Below are 23,097 nucleotides of genomic sequence, written 5' to 3' on the forward strand. Positions count from 1 at the left end.
GATCGATCTAATAGAATTGAATTATCCTGAGGTTGATTAAGTAGAGGATAAAGGGGGCGCCGGACAGGATATTGGCCATTTCCCTGTAGACGGTGTTCCCTATCCTCTCTCTCCGTTATTTCCTGAATTTCTTTATTTTTCATCTCTAGCGCTTTTGCATAAATATTTCTGCACTGTTCTTTTTCTGCTAGTGCTTGTTCTCTCTTCACTCTCTCATGCGCTTCTTTCTCCCACATTCGTACATCATGCACTTCTTTCTCCCACATTCATACACAGTCAAACATATCTTGTCTACTTTTGCGCTTAAAGACATTGTTCCACATACTGAATTTTTCTAATATCGAATGACCCATGTATTGGCCATCGTAAATCAGGATCCTTCCTAGTATATTTATTCCATAGTGCACTATACATTATGGAAGAAATACAATTTTTAATGTACATATGCCTATTTGGTGTTCCCTCATTGGGAGCCGGCTGATTTCATTCTAAATCCATATTGGTACCTCCAAGAAAGCAACACATTCTTTGAAGCATGCTTGAGAAAGGCATGTAAAAAATATTTTTGTATATATATTATTATAATAAAGTAGTACTTGATGCAAATATTGTACCGTTCAAGAATTCAAAAATTAGAGAATAATCTCCACATTGCCTGCCTATATAAATTGCAATTTATATATATTAACCCAAACCAAACAAGAATCTTGGCCAAGCAAATCAAAAAGTGTTGCATCTAACGACCTTACCAAACAAAAGTCTCCAGCCTCCAACTGCCAAGCTCTGAATCGACCAAATGGTCACTGTAAGATGAACACCCAAAGGGATCTCAGTCGGAGACCGGCACCACCTGGAGGGTCAAATCAGAAAAATCGGAAAAGCACTTCGGCCTGCAAAGACAAGGGCCTCCTCATGCAGTGTACATCCTTAGCGAGTTTCCAAACCTCCGTCAAGAACACTCCGTCGGGCATCCGAGTCGCCGATGAGCCCCACGTAACGGGAGTCAATTTGTCAGGGTGAGCCTTTTCAGAGGTTCACGGTGCAGGGGTTTACCCTTTTTCGCACTGGTCCTTTAGATTGATAAAGTTGAGATTGGCACGGAAGCTGTACTATTAAAGAGATAGTTTATTAGGACTCATGAGTGGAACTATATCGATACATAACCCTCAGGAAATGTATGAGGCAGCACATGGAGTACAGAAACCATGGTGCTTTTATACACCTTTTACTGCAGAGTAAGCATGGAGGTTCAAAAAGAGGCGGTACAAGTGTGCACACGAATTGGCTTTTACATACAAGGGTATATGAGAATCACTTAGTCAACAGAGTGGGAGGAGTTACAATATCGCTGACATTAGTTAAAATAGCCTGACAGTAAAGTGTGTAACAGGTGCATCATAGCAACTAAGGCCTCTCTGAGCATGCGAAGTGCTCAGGCTCAGTGCTGCAGGAGCTAAATATAGATGATGACTCAGGCGTAATAGAGAAGCAGGTAACAGTGAAGATGGGGAAGCACATGGCAAACACATGGCTAACTAAAATGGATGCCACAAACAAAATGGCTTCAGCTCATGCTAACAGTGATCTCTGCCAAGTTTCCACATACGGACAATTGCTGGAGATGCAAAGCGGCCTCTGCAATATTCCTGCACGTTTCATGGGAAGCCCACCTATTGCTAAGTACTGGCTAGAGGTCTTTTGTGTCATCGAGGAAATCCGAAACACACCAACCATTCCCACCCCGCTGATAGGCCTGTTGGGATTCGTTAAAGATACTCCAGCGGGCCTTCGGTATTAAATACGATGTTGCTATTGCTTGCCAAACGCAGAGTGGCTATTCATTGAAGGAAATTGCAAGCCCCTTTGGTAAAGGAATGGCTTTGAGATATTACATATTGTCAAACTCAACTCTCGTTATTCTGGGAACTCATGCCCGCAGCGTCCAGACCCAAAGATATCTGGAATCCTTTGTTGGATTGGTTACGTGCACAAGGTCCAGTCGATACAAAGTTAGATCTGCAGTCCACCGGCACTATTAATTCAAGTCCCCCAAGGCAGAAATGAGCCTATGACAGGTTGTGCTGGGTCTATGAACTTGGTATTGAAACAGGTGACTAAACCTGGGGATTCAAATGGCTGTATCCGCTATAAGAACTATTACTGTCCAGTATTGAATTTTTATGCCTGATGTAAATGACTGTCCTAGATTTTTTTTGTTAATTGTTATGTTTTTGTGTAAACAAGCTTTGTATAAGGGATTATGAGTAGTATCCTGATAATGTCATTAGTAGGAAAAAGCAAATAAATAAAAGTAAAAAAAAAAAGAAAATGCTTAATAATTCTCATAATTAAATGTCCCATAACGAGGAACTGTCAATGCACCATCCTTGTCAGTGATCTTAATCCATTGTGCAAGCCAAACACGTATGAAGACCCACTTCTATAACCGTAATATGACCTGGTGTACATTCAGGTGGTGCTTCTTACCCCGTTCTAACAGGCACAGTCACATCTCCCTTCAATAGGCGTTGTAATGCTTTAAAGAATTTCATTTTCATCCAACAATGCACAATATTCACAAATTACTTTTAGTAGATACCAGGAAATTATTTTCACTGACAATTCTCTGTTTAATGATTACAACCAATCCCAGCACGGTTCCCTATGACGTATTCAACCAATAGCAGCGTGGCTCTACCCCCAACCGACCCACGCCAGCGCGGCACATTGTGACGTCAATCTCACTCTTTGCAGCTAACCCTCCTTTACAATTTTTCATGAGCACTTTTTCTAGCCAATTTCCACAAAACAAATTAAAGAAATTTCCACAACTACCTTTGTTGGCTCCTTTAGGGAAATTACAAATGTTTGCACACAAAAGAAACAGTTCAGAGCAACACCTTCCGACCTACCCTGACAAACCTCGACCAGCAGGATCTCACTCAGATTGAAATAGTTCTTTCCTGTGCACTGAGATTACCTATACCAACCACATCTCACAATCACACAAAGATAAAGTCCCTAACTCAATAATGCTGTTGACGACGTCTCACAATCAACAACACAGCAGACAACTGCACCCAGTGTCTTCTACACTGAAACTGCTACCATGTAGGTATATATCGCGGGATCTTAGGCCACTACGGACCTGATAATTATTTCAACTTCTCTGCATTAAGTCCCACATTCACACATCAACTTAAATATCTCCGCAGAACACCACACAATCACTGCAACATACAGCAATCTAAGCATAGCAAATGTAATGCGCAACCCAGTTAATACTCACACTCCTCTGCTGCTACAATTAATTTCCAAACTGTTGGAGCAACATCAAACCTTCGACCAAACCATGGGCTTTTGGGGTTTGGACTGGGCTTGGGTAATATTCTAAATAGGACACCCTAACTCCCTCACTCCAGTGGATAAACCTTCCGACATGCTACCAAATGGGTCCAGCATTTCAGGGCCCACTCTGGCTTTTCCATTGAACCATTGATCAGTGAGAAAGTGGCTAATGCCTGCATGGAGCCCAGCTGAGACCAATCAATCAATCAATCAATCAATCAATCAATCATCGTATTTATATAGCACACTACTTACCCAGAGGGTCTCAAGGCGCTGGGGGGGGATCCGCTACTGCTCGAACAGCCAGGTCTTGAGTTGCCTCCTGAAGGCGAGGTGGTCCTGGGTCAGGCGGAGGTGGGTGGGGAGGGAGTTCCATGTCTTGGCGGCGAGGTAGGAGAAGGACCGTCCCCCTGTGGTGGCTCTGCGGATGCGGGGGACGGCGGCGAGGGCGTGGCCGCCTGAAACTGAACTCAGACAAGACGGAAGTCCTCATCCTGGGTTCCTCGCCCTCCGCCTGGGACGACTCCTGGTGGCCCCCCGCCCTGGGCACCGCACCCAAACCGACAGACCACGCACGCAACCTGGGCTTCATCTTGGACTCCTCCCTCACCATGACCAGACAAGTCAACGCCATCTCCTCGTCATGCTTCAACATCCTGCGCATGCTACGGAAGATCTTCCGGTGGATCCCCACCGAGACCAGGAAGACGGTCACCCAGGTCCTCGTCACCAGCCGACTGGACTACGGCAACGCCCTCTACGCCGGAACCACCGCGAAGCTCCAGAAGAGACTCCAGCGGATCCAGAACGCCTCAGCCAGACTCATCCTCGACATCCCACGACACAGCCACATCTCCGGACATCTGAAAGACCTGCATTGGCTCCCCGTCAACAAAAGAATCACCTTCCGTCTCCTCACCCACGCACACAAAGCCCTAGACGATCAAGGCCCGAGCTACCTCAACAGCCGCGTCAACTTCTACACTCCCACACGCCATCTCCGATCAGCCAGGCACGCCCTCGCCGCCGTCCCCCGCATCCGAAGAACGACAACAGGAGGAAGGTCCTTCTCCTACCTGGCCGCCAAGACCTGGAACTCCCTTCCGACCGACCTGCGCCTGACCCAAGACCACCTCTCCTTCAGGAAGAAGCTCAAGACCTGGCTCTTCGAGCAGTAGCAGCACCCCCCCCCCCCCCAAGCGCCTTGAGACCCTCTGGGTACGTAGTGCGCTCTATAAATACCTTTGATTGATTGATTGATTGAAAGTTGGCTCTGGCAGTGGCGGGGTCGTTGGTAAGGGAGAGGATCAGCTGGGTGTCGTCGGCGTAGGAGATGATGTTGAGGTTGTGCTGGCGTGCGATGTCTGCGAGGGGGCTCATGTAGATGTTGAAGAGGGTTAGACTGAGCGAGGAGCCTTGAGGGACGCCGCAGATGACTTCGGTGGCTTCGGATCTGAACGGAGGGAGGCGGACTCTCTGTGTCCTTCCAGCGAGGAAGGAGATGATCCACTCCAGTGCCTTCTCCTGGACTCCGACGTTGCTGAGGCGTTGTACTAGGGTGCGGTGGCAGACAGTGTCGAAGGCCGCGAAGAGGTCAAGGAGGATGAGGGCCACTGTTTCTCCGTTGTCGAGCAGCGCTCGGATGTCATCGGTGACTGCGATCAGGGCGGTCTCGGTGCTGTGGTTGCAGGAAACTGGAGCAGCAAGATGGGGCGGTAGTTCTTGAGGTCGGTGGGGTCAGCCGATGGCTTCTTGAGTAGAGCGCTGAGTTCGGCGTGTTTCCAGCTCTCCGGGAAGGTAGCGGTGTCGAAGGAGGTGTTGATGATGTCCCGCAGGTGGGGTGCGATGATAGCGTCGGCCTTGTTGAAGACGTGGTGAGGGCAGGGGTCGGTTGGAAATCCGGAGTGGATGGAGTTCATCGTGCGGACTGTGTCTTCGGTGCTGATTTGAGTCCAGGAGCGGAGGGTGGTGGTGCCTAAATTAATCAGGGTGTCTTTTTATCATACACAAACATTTCCAGAAAGGTTTCTGGAGGCACTGGGGCTAGTAGGGAGCTGGTGAGTCCAACTCATCCACCTCTGCCCAGGACCAGAAATTCGGCTAATGAGCCAGTGAAATATTTTAAAACATTCCTCTCTGCTTTGGGCTGGGGCAGTGGAAAGACTCTTTACCTTATTAAAAACCATACAATTTTTCCAAGTTTAGGCATTTTTCCTTTGTTAAAAACACTCTTTCTGCTGATAGCAGGCATGTGATACCTTAGTCTATTGAACAACGTCATTGGCAGGGCATGCTCACATAATACCCCTACTTGGGGGCCTACCCTTGTGTTTATAGCTTTTAAACCTTCTTTAGAGTGGCTGGTGGCTAGACATTTCATGCTGGGAGTCAGGAGGTCATAGTGTATGCCTACGGATTACTCTCTCAATCCATGAATCTAGAGCCAAGTTCAGGTGTTAGTTTGCAGCAAGTACTGAGGGGGATGAGCTCTTCCCACACACAGGAATCCACACTCTTTTTAAAAGTTCCCATTTAATGTTCAATAGCACAGCCTTCCTTTTCCATTTCATCCCTTACTATTCAGCCCGGTGTTTGTGGATCATCAGAATTACCACTCTGGAAATATGTCCCATTGCTCGTGGCATAAGGTGGTCCCTTTCCCGCCTGCCTATGTTGGTTGCAGAAAATTTCTTCCTCTTTTTGTCTCGACCCCAAGCTAAGTCAACGGAGTACAGCAGTGCATCGTGCTGGGTCTAGTGGAAGAAGTATGGGGGCTGAAGACAGCCACAAAGCTAAAGGCTGCTGGGTGAAGTGCCATGCTAAAGAAATTGGTCTCACTGCACATTGATGCTTGCGTTGGTGGACACATGTATGTGTGTATGTATGTGGTATTTGTATACTGCGAACTCAGCTGAAAAAAGCAGCGTAGCGCTGTACAGGGCCAAAGACAAGCATAACGTTAACAAGTGATAGAAAAGGCAGCTTGTTAATGGACTGTTACTGCATTGTGATCTAGTGCTCTTTAACCCCTCCCCTGCTGATGACGGAACCGCTCCGTCATCAGCTACAGTTGAGCTGTGCTGATGACGGAGCGGTTCCGTCATGGCCCAGCCGCCGCGCCTGCGCGGCGCTGATTTCGCGCCTGCGCGGGCGTTCTAATGAGCGGGGCGGGTCATGACGGAACCGCTCCGTCACCAACATAGCTCAACCGCGGCTGGTGACGGGGCGGCTCGGTCACCAGCATGCGGCCGCCGCGCGGCCGCCCCGCCCCTTTAGCGCTGCGGCGGAATAGCCGCCGCAGCGAAGGGGTTAAAGAGGTGTGGCGTGTGCCCTGACTGAGTTTTAGCATTCTGGCCTCTACTCTCATTCGTTCAACCCCAAATGTGCAGCCTTGCAGTCCTGAGGCAAGTGCTCAATGTTTCTGGGAGATGTATTATTACTTGAATTCACCTATTCCCCAATGCCTTTCCCCCTCGCTTTTGGTTTTGGAGTGGACTGTGCCAGATGGTACTGGTGTCCTTTTATTGATCCATGTGATTTTGTCAATTCATGGTGCGTAAACTGAGCCTTCATTGATTTTGGTCCCACTAATGCACAGTATGCTTTTGTGGTTGTTTGTTTCATTTAAGCCAGGTGGGCAGTGTTACGCCTTGCCACTCACCTGAACTCCAGTTTGTTCCTTTCTTGAAGATGTCTGTTCTCCAAACCCTCCGGAAGATAAATGAACTGGCAAGAGTAGTAGCAATCTGTCAGTTCACTAGCTCCAGAGGGGAAGGGGATTGGATAGGAGAAGAGAGAAAAAAAGACTGGAATCTGCTGAATTCCGTCCGGAGCTGAAACTGTGTTTTTTCTCAGGGAAGTCGGATGTTCAGGAGTTCTTTAATGTATGTGTCAATTCTGCTTTTCTTGAGATATCATCTAAAAGAAAACACGTACATTTGTAATTCAATAATAATGTTCCTGGAAGACTACTATATTTTCTACATGAGTTTTATATTTCAGAAATCCTACCACATTACTTTGAAGCTAAATACTACTCTCTCTCTCTTGATTGATAGTATTCAGTTTAAAACCTTAGTGCATTGCTCTTCTGTTCGTACTGTAAAGAAACATTAAAACATACCAATCATGCCTTGCTTTGCTTTTATTCATGCTCTCCTACTTTATCATACTATGTATTTTTCATACCTGACAAATGATTCTCCGTCAGATGAATGAAGATCTATAAAAAATGAAAGGAAAGACACCACAAACAAGCACCAACAACAGACTGCTCAGATTCGGCTCAGTTGTTTTCTTTGCAATTTCGTATGCACCCACTTGCTTTCTGTTATATTCACAAATGCTAATGTAAGTACAGTTAAAACATAATGTGACCAACATGTTCGTAAATGTCTTTTCTGTAAAGTATTTCAAGTCTTATGTTAAGTAATTGCCTTGAAAACCCTTTGCGCGCTGCCAAGGGTCTCCAAGGTTGAAGGCTGAATTGTTTAAGCTTCTGGCTTACCGGGTTCGGAAGTAATGACACCTTTTCAGCCTGCTGTCTTGCGTGGGTCTTTACTGCGTTATTTAACCTTTTTCTGTTCTTTTTACAGGAACCGAGTCTTTGTGCAGGAAGACGGGCCCGGAACGATGTTGAAGAGGCACCAGGGGCTGGACCGGAACTAGTAAGTATAAAGCGCTCGAATGCTGAAGCATCTTGGCGCTGAGAAGCATAGAGAAACAAGCATTAGAAATGCAATAGGTCTCGCAGCATTAGAGTTAGTGCTTTTAGAATTGTTAATGGGTTTTTTTGTAAATCTTTAGCATGAGGTTGAGGGTGAGTGAGGGTGAGGGGTTGAGGGTGAGTGAGGGTGAGGGTGAGGCTGAGGGGTTGAGGGTGAGGGTGAGGCTGAGGGGTTGAGGGTGAGTGAGGGTGAGGCTGAGGGGTTGAGGGTGAGTGAGGGTGAGGCTGAGGGGTTGAGGGTGAGTGAGGGGTTGAGGGTGAGGGGTTGAGGGTGAGTGAGGGGTTGAGGGGTTGAGGGGGTGAGGGTGAGGGTGGGTGAGGGTGAGTGAGGGTGAGTGAGGGTGAGTGAGGGTGAGTGAGTGAGGGTGAGTGAGGGTGAGTGAGGGTGAGTGTGGGTGAGGGGTTGAGGGTGAGTGAGGGTGAGGGGTTGAGGGTGCCTGACCACATGTCATCAACAGGAATACTTAAATGTGGCATTTTGTGTCGGTATACAGTGATTAAATGCAGTATCACATTTCTTATGTGCCCCTAATTTTTATGCGGTGTGCATTCAAAATAAAATTGGTTCCTAAAAGTCTTCAAAGTCCACCTGATTTTTGGAAGCAGTGGCACTGTTCAATTAGAATATGCAATATTTAATTAAAGCAAGTAAACCAAGTAACAATATATTTGAATAACATCGAGATTTAACTTGAAGAGCTAAATCCTCTGACAAGAAGCATTCCCGATAAAAAAAAATAAACAAGTTGAACGCGTCCTGGAACTGCGGTCAGTGGTAAACCCTACCTGGTGAGACCTGTGGAGACCCCTGCGACACACCAACCGCTTGCCGCCAGGATTAAACAGATTGGGTGGATCTGGTCGACCCCAAAGTGGAGCCTGTGCCTGCACGCCATACTGTGAATGGGCCCGCTTTCTCTTTACAAGTGGTAACAAGAAAGGGTGGAGGGGGCAGGGGAGGAGGGGTCCGGGGAGGAGGGAAGGGCCAGAGGGACTTGATGGGAGTGGTGGGGGGGAGGGGGAGGGTATAGAGAGGGAGAGGAGGAGAGACAGGACAGGGGGAAGCAGCAGAGACACGGCGGGTAAAATAAACAAACAAGCCTTTAACTTCCTCCCTTATTGGCTGTAAAGAAAACGTGCTTCAGGCAGGTTAGGCTGCGGCAATCGAGTCACAGTAGGTTCGTCATACATTCTCCTGACCAATCCCCATGCGATGCTTTTGGTGTGCAGGTGGGCGAGTTCTTGGGCATCGATGTCACGCTGGAGACGATGCAAAGACGAATCGCAGCCAGAGGGCACAAGCCGGCATCCACTTCAAAGGATGTCACAGCCATTAGTTTCAAAATAAAGACAGGTTTTGAAAATCCACTAATACATTTATTGGATTTTAACGACGCCCACAAGCCATCAGATTGCTCCACGCGCGCACAAAGTTCGAAAGTAATTGCATCCTCTTAAACAGCGCGAGCTTCGCTCATCTGCAAAGCCGCCTTACCAGATATGCTTGGTCAGCACGCCACTCATTTTGCTTCCTGTCCCTGACACAAAGTCCTTCAAATGGCCCGATAGTGCGCTGCGTCTCACAAACACGGGCGGAAAACAAATCTATTGCTAATGTCTGTTGTGGAGCGAGCCCCTCAGACAGTCATTTCCCGCTGCAAAATATGTGAGAACGCATGCCAGCCCACCTGAAGCACAAATAGCCAGACACTGACGGACATCTCGGCTGGTCACATTGCAAGACAACAATCGGCGGCTGGAAATCATTACCCCTCGTTGTTTTACTCTACTGAAGCCTCAAAAGACCTCCTTAAATTAACACCGGATATCCGTCTCAGAAAGAACCACTTAACAAGGTGCACAATTTAAAATACTGGATTTGTATAAGAAAATTGCAGTACTGGAAAAAATATTCTATTTTATCGAGGCTTAAAAAAATGATCGATTGCTTACTTTAAGTCCAGTGCTCACCACATCACCCACAGGTTGCAGTGGGCATCTTTTTATACCTCAGCCCTTCCCCGCCCTCACCAAGTACCTGGTGCACAGGCGTCTTGAATAGGGGTTGAGAGGGAGAGCCCGGCGCACAGTGACAGGTGGGGAGCAGGGAACACAAAAGGAAGGACTGAAGGGGGAGGGGGGACTGCGAGGAAAGCGGGCATGGCCCCCAGGGATCGGAAGCAGCATTAGGACGGCCCACTGCGAGGGCAGGGAAGAGAGGTTCAGGGCACTGAGGATGGGAGCGGGAGAGAGACCACGCCAGCAGGTGAGGGACAGGGCACAGCACTAAGGGACAGGTAAAGCACTGGACCCAGAGACTGGGTGGAGGTAGAGGAGGCAGGGGCACAGCGACTGGGAGGAGGTAGAGGAGGCAGGGGCACAGCGACTGGGAGGAAGAGGAGGCAGGGGCACAGAGACTGGGAGGAGGTAGAGGAGACAGGGGCACAGAGACTAAGAGGAAGAGGAGGCAGGGGCACAGAGACTGGGAGGAAGAGGAGGCAGGGGCACAGAGACTGGGAGGAAGAGGAGGCAGGGGCACAGAGACTGGGAGGAAGAGGAGGCAGGGGCACAGAGACTGGGAGGAAGAGGAGGCAAGGGCACAGAGACTGGGAGGAAGAGAGGAGGCAGGGGCACAGAGACTGGGAGGAAGAGAGGAGGCAGGGGCACAGAGACTGGGAGGAAGAGGAGGCAGGGGCAGAGAGACTGGGAGGAAGAGGAAGCAGGGGCACAGTGAGAAGGCGCAGAGACGGAGAGGGACAGGACACAGAAGTGAAGAGGAACAAGGTATAGTGACCGAGAAGTTGGCGAGGGGCAGAGCACAGAGACTGGAGTCAGTAGATGGAGAGAGACTGAGCCTGAGAGGAGCAGAGGCACAGGGCACACGGTGCCAGCAGGAGAGCAAGCAAGACGCATGGCACAGTGGCTGGGATCAGGGGATGGAGAGAGAAAACCTGTGAGGAGAGGGAGCGGTGAACCTGCATGGGACATGGCACAGAAAGGGGAGGAGGTTGCGGGCAGGGCATGTGCCAGCAGAGTAGGCGACAGAGAGAGAGTGGCACAGACCTCGGTGCAGACAACGAAGGTCAGGGAACAGTGGTTTGAGAGTGGGAAGCTGAGGTGCAGTTTGTGGGCGCGGTAAAGAGGAGCAGTGCTGGCTATGCCAAGGTACGGGGAGCTGTAACTGGGAGAAGGGAACATTGGTGTGAAGGAGAACAGGAGAGGGGCAAAGGACAGAGTGGCACTCGTAGTAAGAAGAGGAGGAGAGCGAGGGTGAACAGATGTCTACCACCGCCCCTGTGGTGTCCGGCCATTGCTGTTCTGTTAGCAGAGCCAGCCCACCTGAAGCACAAATAGCCAGACACTGACGGACATCTTGGCTGGTCACATTGCAAGACAACAATCGGCGGCTGGAAATCATTACCCCTCGTTGTTTTACTCTACTGAAGCCTCAAAAGACCTCCTTAAATTAACACCGGATATCCGTCTCAGAAAGAACCACTTAACAAGGTGCACAATTTAAAATACTGGATTTGTATAAGAAAATTGCAGTACTGGAAAAATACACCCCTGTGGTTGTGTTTTTTTAAGTAATATACCTTACCTGAAAGAATCAAAGACAAACAAGCGCTGGCAAAGTTCCTTGCCGAAAACGTGCAGGCGAGGTGCGACACGGCAGGAAGACGGAAGGAAGAGAGGGGAGGGGGAGGAGAAATGCGACACGCGGGAGGGGGCGGGCAGGGGAGGGGGCGGAGAGGGGAGAGGTGCGACACGGCAGGAAGACGGCAGGAAGAGAGGGGAGGGGGAGGAGAAATGCGACACGGCGGGAGGGGGCGGAGGGGTAAACAAAGACGGACGTGCACGCGCCCGTGACTTTTAAGGTCAATGCGCATGCGCATAAGCTTAATGCGCATGCGCATTGACCTTAAAAGTCACGGGCACTGCAAGGAATCGCCACGATTCCTTGCAGTGTGGATAAAGAGTGGATAACTCGCAATACTCTCGCCTTGCTCGATGCGCATGCGCATCGACAGGCGAGACCTAAAAAGTGGAGCCCGGAAAATCCGAATTTACTGATTGGGAAACAGCCAAGTTTTCAGTTGGCCCCGGAATTTCAGCCAGACTGGCTGGGGTCTCATGTGTACATGCAGCTTTTTCAAAAGTTTGGGAGCTAGATATGCTTTCTTAATTAAAGGGGCGTTTACCAGTGCTTTATTGGATGATCTTAGTGGGCGTCTGGGGGTGTGCCACTGGAATAATTTATGGTATTCCGTTGGACTAGATTCATACAAGGTTTTATGGATTAGACACAGTCCCTTGAATTCTATGCGCTCTTTAACTGGAAGCCAATGGAGGTTCCTGATAGCCCCCGAAATTCGGTTGAATTCAGGGCTATTCAACTAGGTACGGGCTGCCACTATCTGCAGGGACTGCAACTTCGTTACCTGCTGTTTATCATCCCGAGGTAAAGGGCATTACAGTAGTCGATCTGTGACAAGACAAGTGCCACTACAACAATCTTCCTCAATTCCATTGGAAGGAACGGTACGATCTTTTGCAGTATCTTTAAGGTGAAATAGCAGGCTGAGGTGACCTGATTAATCTGAGCTGAAAAGCTAAACTGTGTGTCACAGACAATGCCCAAGTTTCTAACTTTCCCGGCTGGTGTAGGATATGCTCTTGCTGTTGCTGGCCACCATGCAGAATTCCAGACATGAGCACCAGAACCGAACTCCATGACTTCAGTCTTCAGAATGTTTAATTTCAGGTAGTTTGAGTGCATCCATTGTATGATGCGATCGAGGCAACTATGGAATCTAGCCAACAGTGCATCCTCCCTAGAAGCTTTAGAAATTATGCTTTGTGTGTCATCGGCGTACGAGACAAGTGAGAAGCCGTGGTCATTAACTAGTTTGGCGAGTGGAGTCATGTATATGTTGAATAGTGTGGGGGAGAGCACCGAACCCTGTGGGACTCCACAAGGAAGATGAAATGTGTCTGATTTAAGATTCTCCCAGCTGACATTTTGTTCTCTGCCCGACAGAAATGAGGCAAGGAGTCCCGATGCGCTGTCTCGAATCCCACTTGCCCTCAGCCTGAAGCAGGAAAGCCTCTCTGGACGAGGCCGTCGTGGAACACCGGAGCTCGACTGGAGTCAGGTAAGCTTCAAGAACTAACGAGGCTAAGCAATCTATGCTTTGCGGGAGTGGTTTAAATACCCTTGTACTTCGCTTGAGTCTATACTCACATGCGCACGTTTTGGCACTTCACACGTGTTTCTGCAATGCCAATTGACCTTGGCTGCTGCCTTCATTAATGAGGAAAAAAACGTGCGCAAGTTTTTCACACTTTGCACATGTTTCTGTAATGCTGGCTAATCTTTAAAATACGTGTGCTGAGTCAACACCTGGTTGAACTCTTGTGGGTGCTAGAACAACTTATATGGCATATTGTACAAACATTGTTATTACTTGTGTGCATAGAAATCCAAAATGCGTCAGAGACTCAACAAGCATTGGTCAATTGACACTAACAGCACTGACTTCACTTAACAGGCAGATGCCGACGGACCCGCCACTCCATTACTGAGCTTGGCTGCTTGGTGCATAAGGAGCGCCCCTGTAGCAACCTTGCTCTGTCTGAGACCAAGATTAGCATCCTAAGGCTATTAAGAAAGCCCCCATTGAAATATTATATCGAGATGTTTTTGTTGCTATCCTGTGAATATACCATGACAGGGCTTGGGGTTGCCCCAATTGCTGGCTGCATTGGTCACAGGTTTTCCTCATGGGAACCGAGGACCTGCACTGCCGAGGATCTCTCTCATTCAAAGTTAGTATCTTCATCTAGCCCAAGGTGGTGTGGATGAAAAGCATTCCACCCTCCTAAAAACAGCTCCACAACTGACCCAATCTCTAAGCAGCACACCATGGGTTTGAGGTTCTGAAAGGGGTTGGTATTGAAAAAAGTAGTCTGAGATTACATTTCTTTAGGGACATTGTGTTGCTTAGTATCAACTTTAAAAACAATTTTAAACACATTGTTTTATTTGTGGTGGATAGTGAGGGTGCTTGCATGAAGCTTTTCTCATTTCCCTTCTTGTGTCAGGTTCCAGCCAGTCCCTCAACATTGTTTCACCCAACCCTCACCATTGTCCCTTTAGAAAGCTTCATTGCATCAGAAGTTTACCCCCATTAGGACCAACCATCCTCCCTCAACTGGCCTCATCATCTGCTTCTTATGGTTGTCTCACGCGTTGCATGTTGCTGAGGTGTCCAGCAAAAAGGCCAAATATTAAGGACATTTTCCTAGGGTTTACCCTGTTTGGGCCTGCTAAGGCTGTGTAGTGCCCTGGGCCGAAAGTCATGCCATTCATACTTCAATCATTGGATTCTCCGCCTTCTTCTTTTTGTCTTCAATCTAATCTGTACATACTCAGCTCTCAACGGTGACAGATTACGGCCTTCCTGACTTAAGCTCCCATTGATATGACACGACGGATCCATAACACTTTACTAGGATGATCGTCAATATCCGTTGAAATATGCCTTCTGTGCCACTGTGGGGACCCCATACGCCCTTTACTGGACGAGGCATCTGTGTTTTCCCTTGGGTTGCACTTTCGGTTTTTCTGGATGGACTCCATAGACAAATATAGCTGATGCATTGGATGGATTGGATTGACAGAGCAATGAGTGAAAGGATGGGTGCATAGTTTGTGCCAGGTTTTGCTGGCTTAATGTCCACATTGGACGTTATTTAGACCCTGGTGTGCAGCCCACCGGTTCAACAGATTGGCAGAGGCCAGGGCTTTCACCCTACACTGGTGGTGGGGGCCAGCCCTTCCTTGTTCAGAGAAACCCACCTGGCTAGCAGGATCTCTGTGGTGAAAGTACATGTGGTGGTGCACCGGCATCTGGCATTCTCTTTTAAAGATTTTCAAAAGCAGGACTTTGTTGCTGAAAGCAAAAGACAAATGTTCCTGATGCACAGGCAGAGTATTTTGACATTTTGCTTCTTAAGTATCTTGTTGTGGTACTGGGTGGAATACATCAGTGTAGTAATGCTAGAGGTTTCCAACTTTTTCCATTTAAAGCACTGCATGGAACAATTGTGACATTTCACAAAACCTTAACAAACTACAATAACGCAGTAAACAGGTCCAATGTCCATCATGAATCACCCTACCCATGTTCGATTTACCCCTTCTTTTATGGTGTTGGCAGATGGCAAACTGTGATGCCAGATGGTCGACGAGGAGTCGTTTATATCATATGGAGCAATTTCACAGGGAAGCGAATGGCATCCTAATTAATGTACATAGTACAACGCCACCCCCAGATACTGTGAAAAGTAATACGGCGTCTCCTATTAACACCCTGAAAGTATAAAGAAATGGGCAAGTTAGTAGGCTCTGACAATGGTAACGCACATGTGGATGCCGGCAGAGACTCAGCAAATGAAGCAATGAGATTGGTGTGTTGCGGTCTGATGGGGCAAGATGTGTGCCACGCTGACTACTCTCCTCAGCTTCAGCCTGAAATGATGAAATGGTGAAGTAGGAAATGCTTTCAGTGTGCGGGAGATTTCACAGAGAGTAACAGTAGCTCGAGTACAATACCTGAGCGGCTTGCACGCAGCAAAGGCACTGAGGGTCTGACTGGCAGCAGCATTGGCGTGGCTGGCTGACAGTATACTGGGGAAGCTGGGCTACTGGTTTAGCCAATACTGTTGTGTTTCATTCTGATTTAGAATTTACTCGACGTGATCTTAGTAATGAAACTTCTCTATGTCATTAGGAATTATCTGTGTTCCTTAGGAAAGTATGTTTTCAAGTTAGACAATTACTGCTGGATACTTGAAGCTGTGGTCATGCCGCCTGCCGCTCCTCAATACCATTAAAGGATCTTGCTTAACTTGGATTCGGTGTCCTCTGTAACAAATACCTATGACGGAACATGCCGCCGAGGCCAAGAAAACCTGTGAAGGAGAAGGGCCGGACTGATGCGGTGCCGGTTGGTGCAGGTGCTCAGTTTCCACCCCGTTGTATTGGGGGTAGGAAAGTTGAGGAGGTGGAGCTTGGTGCTGCTGAAAAACAAAAGCCGGGACCTAGAGGGAAGCTGGGACTGCAGAAAGAGCTCCAGGGCGATGCAGGGCTGTGAAGATAGAAGCAGCCATTGATTCCTGAGATGTTGTCCGCTGCCTTGGGCTCAAAGCAGCCTTTGAAGGGAGTTGACCTGGAAAGTACACAGAGTGCTGCAGCACCGGATGTTTCACGGAATGACACTCAGGAGTTGAACCCCAGCAAAGTAGCGTGGGAGATTAATTTGTTAGGGCTAGATTCTGTGGCAATTGCAATGGCCCGAGGATTTTCAATGGGGTGGAGGCAAAGAGCAAGCCAAGAAATCGGTAGGGGGGGTGGAGGGTCTGAAAAGTGACATGCCTGCTTCATGTATAGTGAGATTATCGAAGATTCCTGATAAATGTTATTTATTTTGAAAGTTATATAAAGCGCGAACAAGATCCTAGTGGATATCATAGCGCTATACAAACGGTAGTTTCAAGTTTACTTTATTTGCATAGTTAATTAAAAACATTGCAATACAAAAAATATACTCATTTAAAAACTGTCATGTACATAATTAATTAATTAAAACTCTTGTTTCTAAAAAGCCATGTTGTCTGGATTCCTGAATCATATACTCAGAGTGTTTACAGGCCCCTTGCGTTTATGCAAGTGCTATTTCTGGTTCGGTTCCTATTGTCAGAATTTCTGGCATCTTGCTGCCGCACAGTCTCAGATATTTTACTGTTCTACAGTTCAATTGTGGGTCGCTCGGTTCAAAACATGCTAGCAAAGCTTGCCACCTGGTGCGGATCCCTCGTTGATTAAAAGGTTGTTTCAGAAATGTAACTTGTTCCTTTGTAAGTTCTTTACAAGAGCATAATAGGTGCAGCATGTCTTCCTGAGCCGATCCACACAGGCGGCACGCAGAGCCAGCTTGGATCCGAAGCCAGGGAGGCTTCGGCGCAAGGGAGCAGTCCGAGCCTATATCTCATAAAAGCAATTTTTATGTTTTTATCATAACCCAAGTTGAAGTAGGTTTGTATGCTCGGCTTCGTGTATGTGTTCAGGGTCATCCAGCCGTGGGATCACTTTGATAGTGCATCCTTGTCCTCCAGCCATGAAAGGAGTTTCACAGTTCTCCACAGTAATTTTTAGGTCTCGGCGTCAACGCGCAGAAGCGCGTCTCCGCCGAGATCTTTTGTCAGCGGCTATGCTTCCCAGGAGACAGTGTCGGCCACGCGCATCCTTCGAGGCGATTTGTAACTGGAACGCGCGCTGTGGCCAGGCGCTGTCTCCTGGGAAGCGCAAGCACCACACACGCATGCGCATACACACACACACAAGCGCCCATGCACGCACGCACATACATACATACAGAGACACCACCCCTGACACATACACACACGCGCGCACACACACAAGTGCACCGAGGCCCCCCCCCCGCCGTCACCATCGCACACATACATACACACACACACACGAGCATACACACACACACACACACACGTGCACCAATCCCGCTCCAGCCTTTTGGAACTTACCTTACCTCAGCACGCGGCGCCCAACCTCCTGCTGGCGCGGCCCCGGGGCTCTACACCGCTCACAGGAGCCCTGGGCCGCGAGACGCAACGACTCCGCCTGCCTCCTCTTCCGGTCTGAACATGGCCCCGCCCCTGTCACAGGCGACCGTGCCTGACTTCCGGGGCGGCCGCGATACTAAGAGACTGCTGGGGACAAAGTGTGGTCTGTGGAGTTACAATGGCTGCATGCAAGGGGTGAGTGTGAAAGTGCCGACCTTATTTATGTTGGCGTCGTGCGGCGCAGCCAGCTGTAGCATTTGATTAGTGCCTAAACAATAGCGATGCGGGCCACGAGCGGTTATTTCGCAGAACAAAGATGCATTGCAGATTGCTTTATGTCGCGTCCATTGGCGCTTATTATGAGAAGTGTACAGGCCTGACGGAAAGTAATTGCTTTCCGCCGGTGTTTTGGTTGGCTGCCGTACATCAGGTAGCCTGTGTTCTCTTTGTATTCACGGGCGGCTTGTACAAGAGAATGGGCTGATTTCCCACAAGGGCATTCACGCTAATTAATTTAGTTATCTCAAGAGCTTAACAAGTTGGAGCCCATGCTGGCCGAGTAGCGGCGTTCTTCCACAGTACAATCACTTCATGGTATTTAAGATTAAGCGATGTTCCTTCCCCATGCGAACGAGCTCACGTGGTCATCTCTGGGCGCTTCTTCGCTTCCCTCGGATTCTAACAGGGAGGTGTCCGCTTTCTGTATTTTTAGTGGTGAGTGGTGAGGGCAGAGTGGTGAGTGGTGAGTGCAGAGTGCAGAGTGGTGAGTGCAGAGTGGTGAGTGCAGAGTGGTGAGTGCAGAGTGGTGAGGGCAGAGTGGTGAGGGCAGAGTGGTGAGGGCAGAGTGGTGAGTGCAGAGTGGTGAGTGGTGAGTGCAGAGTGGTGAGTGCAGAGTGGTGAGTGCAGAGTGGTGAGTGCAGAGTGGTGAGTGGTGAGTGCAGAGTGCAGAGTGGTGAGTGCAGAGTGGTGAGTGGTGAGGGCAGAGTGGTGAGTGCAGAGTGGTGAGTGCAGAGTGCAGAGTGGTGAGTGCAGAGTGGTGAGTGGTGAGGGCAGAGTGGTGAGTGGTGAGTGCAGAGTGGTGAGTGGTGAGGGCAGAGTGGTGAGTGCAGAGTGGTGAGTGCAGAGTGGTGAGTGCAGAGTGGTGAGTGCAGAGTGGTGAGTGCAGAGTGCAGAGTGGTGAGAGCAGAGTGGTGAGTGCAGAGTGGTGAATGCAGAGTGGTGAGTGCAGAGTGGTGAGTGCAGAGTGGTGAGTGCAGAGTGCAGAGTGGTGAGTGCAGAGTGGTGAGTGCAGAGTGGTGAGTGCAGAGTGGTGAGTGCAGAGTGGTGAGTGGTGAGGGCAGAGTGGTGAGTGCAGAGTGGTGAGTGGTGAGGGCAGAGTGGTGAGTGCAGAGTGGTGAGTGCAGAGTGGTGAGTGCAGAGTGGTGAGTGCAGAGTGCAGAGTGGTGAGTGCAGAGTGGTGAGTGCAGAGTGGTGAGTGCAGAGTGGTGAGTGCAGAGTGGTGAGTGCAGAGTGGTGAGTGGTGAGTGCAGAGTGGTGAGTGCAGAGTGGTGAGTGCAGAGTGGTGAGTGCAGAGTGGTGAGTGGTGAGGGCAGAGTGGTGAGTGCAGAGTGGTGAGTGCAGAGTGGTGAGTGCAGAGTGGTGAGTGGTGAGTGCAGAGTGGTGAGTGGTGAGTGCAGAGTGGTGAGTGCAGAGCGGTGAGTGCAGAGTGGTGAGTGCAGAGTGGTGAGTGCAGAGTGGTGAGTGGTGAGTGCAGAGTGGTGAGTGCAGAGTGGTGAGTGCAGAGTGGTGAGTGGTGAGGGCAGAGTGGTGAGTGCAGAGTGGTGAGGGCAGAGTGGTGAGTGCAGAGTGGTGAGTGCAGAGTGGTGAGTGCAGAGTGCAGAGTGGTGAGTGCAGAGTGGTGAGTGCAGAGTGGTGAGTGCAGAGTGGTGAGTGCAGAGTGGTGAGTGCAGAGTGGTGAGTGCAGAGTGCAGAGTGGTGAGTGCAGAGTGGTGAGTGCAGAGTGCAGAGTGCAGAGTGGTGAGTGCAGAGTGGTGAGTGGTGAGGGCAGAGTGGTGAGTGCAGAGTGGTGAGTGGTGAGGGCAGAGTGGTGAGTGCAGAGTGGTGAGTGCAGAGTGGTGAGTGCAGAGTGGTGAGTGCAGAGTGGTGAGTGCAGAGTGGTGAGTGCAGAGTGGTGAGTGCAGAGTGTGAGTGCAGCGTGGTGAGTGCAGAGTGGTGAGTGCAGAGTGGTGAGTGCAGAGTGGTGAGTGCAGAGTGGTGAGTGTGCAGAGTGGTGAGTGTGCAGAGTAGTGAGTGTGCAGAGTAGTGAGTGTGCAGAGTAGTGAGTGTGTAGAGTAGTGAGTGTGCAGAGTAGTGAGTGTGCAGAGTAGTGAGTGTGCAGAGCAGTGAGTGCAGAGCAAGTGTGCAGAGCATTGTGTGCTGTTGAGTGCAGAGTGCTGTGTATTGGCAATGTTAATGACAATGCCCATTTATTTTTGATTTAAAGAAAAAAAATGTCATGAGCAATGCCAATAGCTCTACCTTTAATGATGCCGAGACCATTGCATTGCAAATGCTTGTTTTAAAGTAGGGGTGGTTGTCAGTGTCTCCCAGAGCTGGTTTAGCCACAAATTATGAAGGCTGCTGTGTAGATATTTTGCGGCTGGTAATGCGGGGTGCGATTGTAGCTCCTTCCACAACTGTTCATTTAGCGTGCCACGTTCTGCTTTCACACTTTGTCCCAAGTGATAATAAAGGCCCCTTGTCTAGCAAGTGATTGTTTCAAAACTCTAAATTCAAGTCTGTTTTGGGCGGGTGAGGTGTATTTCGGCAGCCCAAAGATGACCCTATATGCCGTTGTTACTGTGGCATCGAGTATTTTTGCATCCTTCCCTTTCTGTACCTCACTGCCATAGGTGATTGTTGGCAGGAGTTTTGCCTGAGCAACCTCAACGAGTGGTAGGATCGATGGGCCTGTTAATTTAGAGTTTAGTGTTTTTAGGGTAATTGCCAGTGCTGCCTTATGCTGTTCTTCTGTGCCACAAACCGGCCGCCTGTATCCAATTTTACGCCTAGATATTTGTATTCCATTGTGTCCTCTATTCTGGTCTCACCCCAGAACCAGGCAGCAGTTTGACGTCTTTTCCTCCTGACTATCATTGTTCTTGTTTTGGCTAGGTTAATCGTCAGGTCATTTGCTTGGGAAAAATCCCGATTTGTATTTAAGAGATGTTGTAGCCCTACTTTTGTTTTGCTGATCAGGACTATGTCATCTGCGTAGATGAGACAAGGTAATGCAATATCTCCTAATTTCGGGGCAAGAGAGTTGCAGCTGGTTAGTAGCGGGACTAAATCGGCAATGACAGATTAAAAAGTGTGGGTGCTAAGACACAACCCTGCTTTAGCCCTTTTTCCGTCGGCATGCGCCTTGATAGATGCATTCCGTTTCCCAGCTTCACCTGTAGCCACGTATTTGTATGTAGGTTCATTATTAGTTTGAGTAGAGGCTGTGGCAGCCCCCAGCTGTGTAGTTTGGACCACAGTCTGGTGCGGTTGACTTGATCGAAGGCGGCTTTGTAATCAATGAAACATAAAAATAGAGACAACCGTGTGGCCTCAGCCTTGTCCATAAGCATGGCCATGCTTAGTATGTTTATCGTTGTCCCAACCGATTTTATGAAGCCAGTCTGTTGTAGTGGAATTATGGATTTTTCTTCTGCCCAAGCCTGGAGATACTCCAAGAGCAAACCAGCAAAAAAATTTGCTTCGTTGTCTAATAATGCCACTAATCTGTAATTTTGTGGATCCGACTTCTCGCCGGATTTATAGATAGGGGAGATGATTGAGCCTCTCCATGAGCTAGGTAGGGTGTTCAGTGTTCTAATTTCTCTGAAAAGTAGATCCAGAGCTTCTACCCAGAAGGTTGCTTCCTGTTTGTACAATGCTGGTGGCAGCCCATTTAGGCCAGGGGCGCCTTCTCTTCTCCCTTTTCCTATCTGCCGTTTGATGGCATCTATATGGTTGGTTTGGGGGTCCTCGGAAGATATGACTGTTACTGAGTTCTCAGAGACGGCAAGATTGTTTTCCGCCCAGGACTTGTGTGTCTTTTGGCAATCTACTTTGTTTCGATCTGCTTGATCATAGTCTCTCTGGTCACTGCCTCGGTGGAAATGGGACCTGAGGTGGTTTGCCCAGACTTCCTTAGAGATGTAGGAGCAGATTCCATCATGATTGTTATTGATGAATTGATTTATGGTCATCCAAGATCTGGAGCTGTTGTGTTTTACCTCGGCGTGTAATTTGGCCCAGAGATCTTCCTCCGTAGCTCTGTTCGCGTCTCTTTTCAGTTTTTAAAGGACTGCCCTTTGATTCTGTAATGCTTTCAGTCGAGTTTTATCACTGGGTCTGTCCCGAAGGTATCTCAGGAGTTGGTTGATCCTTTTTTTTGCATACTTAATTCCTTGTTTTACCGTGTGTGGCATGGGCATTGTCCCGCTGAATCTTTGCTGGTTTGGTGGTTAACCTTGGTAGCGTATGATTCCATCATAGATAAGAAGTTTTTCCATTTCTCGACTTCTCTGTTTCCGACCCTTTCAAAAAAAAGTTGTTTTGCGTTTTCCAGCATCGTGCTGCTTGCTGCTAGTTTGAATTTAATTAGTCTTAGGTTGATGGTAGTTGTTGTTCCTTGAGGCTCCCGGCAGCGTTCGAATGTTGAGGTCACTGTTCTCAGAGCTATTTCTTGGGGCCGGTGATCGCTGTCACCTTTATTGCCCATCTGGAAAGATGTGATTTGGTGGAAGAGGCCTAAAGAAACAAAGGTGTAGTCCAGAAATGAGCTGGTTTTTGTGGAGTTGTGTGTGGCTACAGGAGGATTATCTTCTGGCAGTCTGCCATTTAGAGCCCTCAGGTTAAGATCTTCTAAATCCTCCAAGATCATTTTTCCGATCTTGGTTTGCATACACGTTTCCGGTTTCCCTTGCAGCGGGATATTTCAGTTTGCGTTATGCAACAGCACTTCTTCTTCCAACGAAGAGCCCATTCGATAATAATTTAAGTCCCTGGTTAAAATAAGGTTGATTGTGGGACCCTCTCTTAGGCATGTTTCTGCAAACTTGTACATTTCCTTAATTAGTTTGGTTTTTAATTTCGGTTGAATGTACACGTTTATGAAATGAAATGAAATTAAATGAAAAGAGGATTTGTAAAGCGCGGTTGCTGCCCTGGGGCGTCCAAGAGCTACAAGAAAATGGTGCTACTCGCTGAAAACAGTCGTCGCAGAGAACTAGTTGTATGTGTTAAAAAGAAAAGTTTTTAATTGCTTACGGAAAGAAAGTAAATTGGGGTTAGCCCTAAGCTGGAGCGGAAGTAGGTTCCACAATTTGGCGGCATTGTAAGCTTTGCTG

This window comes from Lissotriton vulgaris, chromosome 2_1 (assembly GCF_964263255.1).
Source record: "Lissotriton vulgaris chromosome 2_1, aLisVul1.2, whole genome shotgun sequence".
Taxonomy (NCBI): domain Eukaryota; kingdom Metazoa; phylum Chordata; class Amphibia; order Caudata; family Salamandridae; genus Lissotriton; species Lissotriton vulgaris.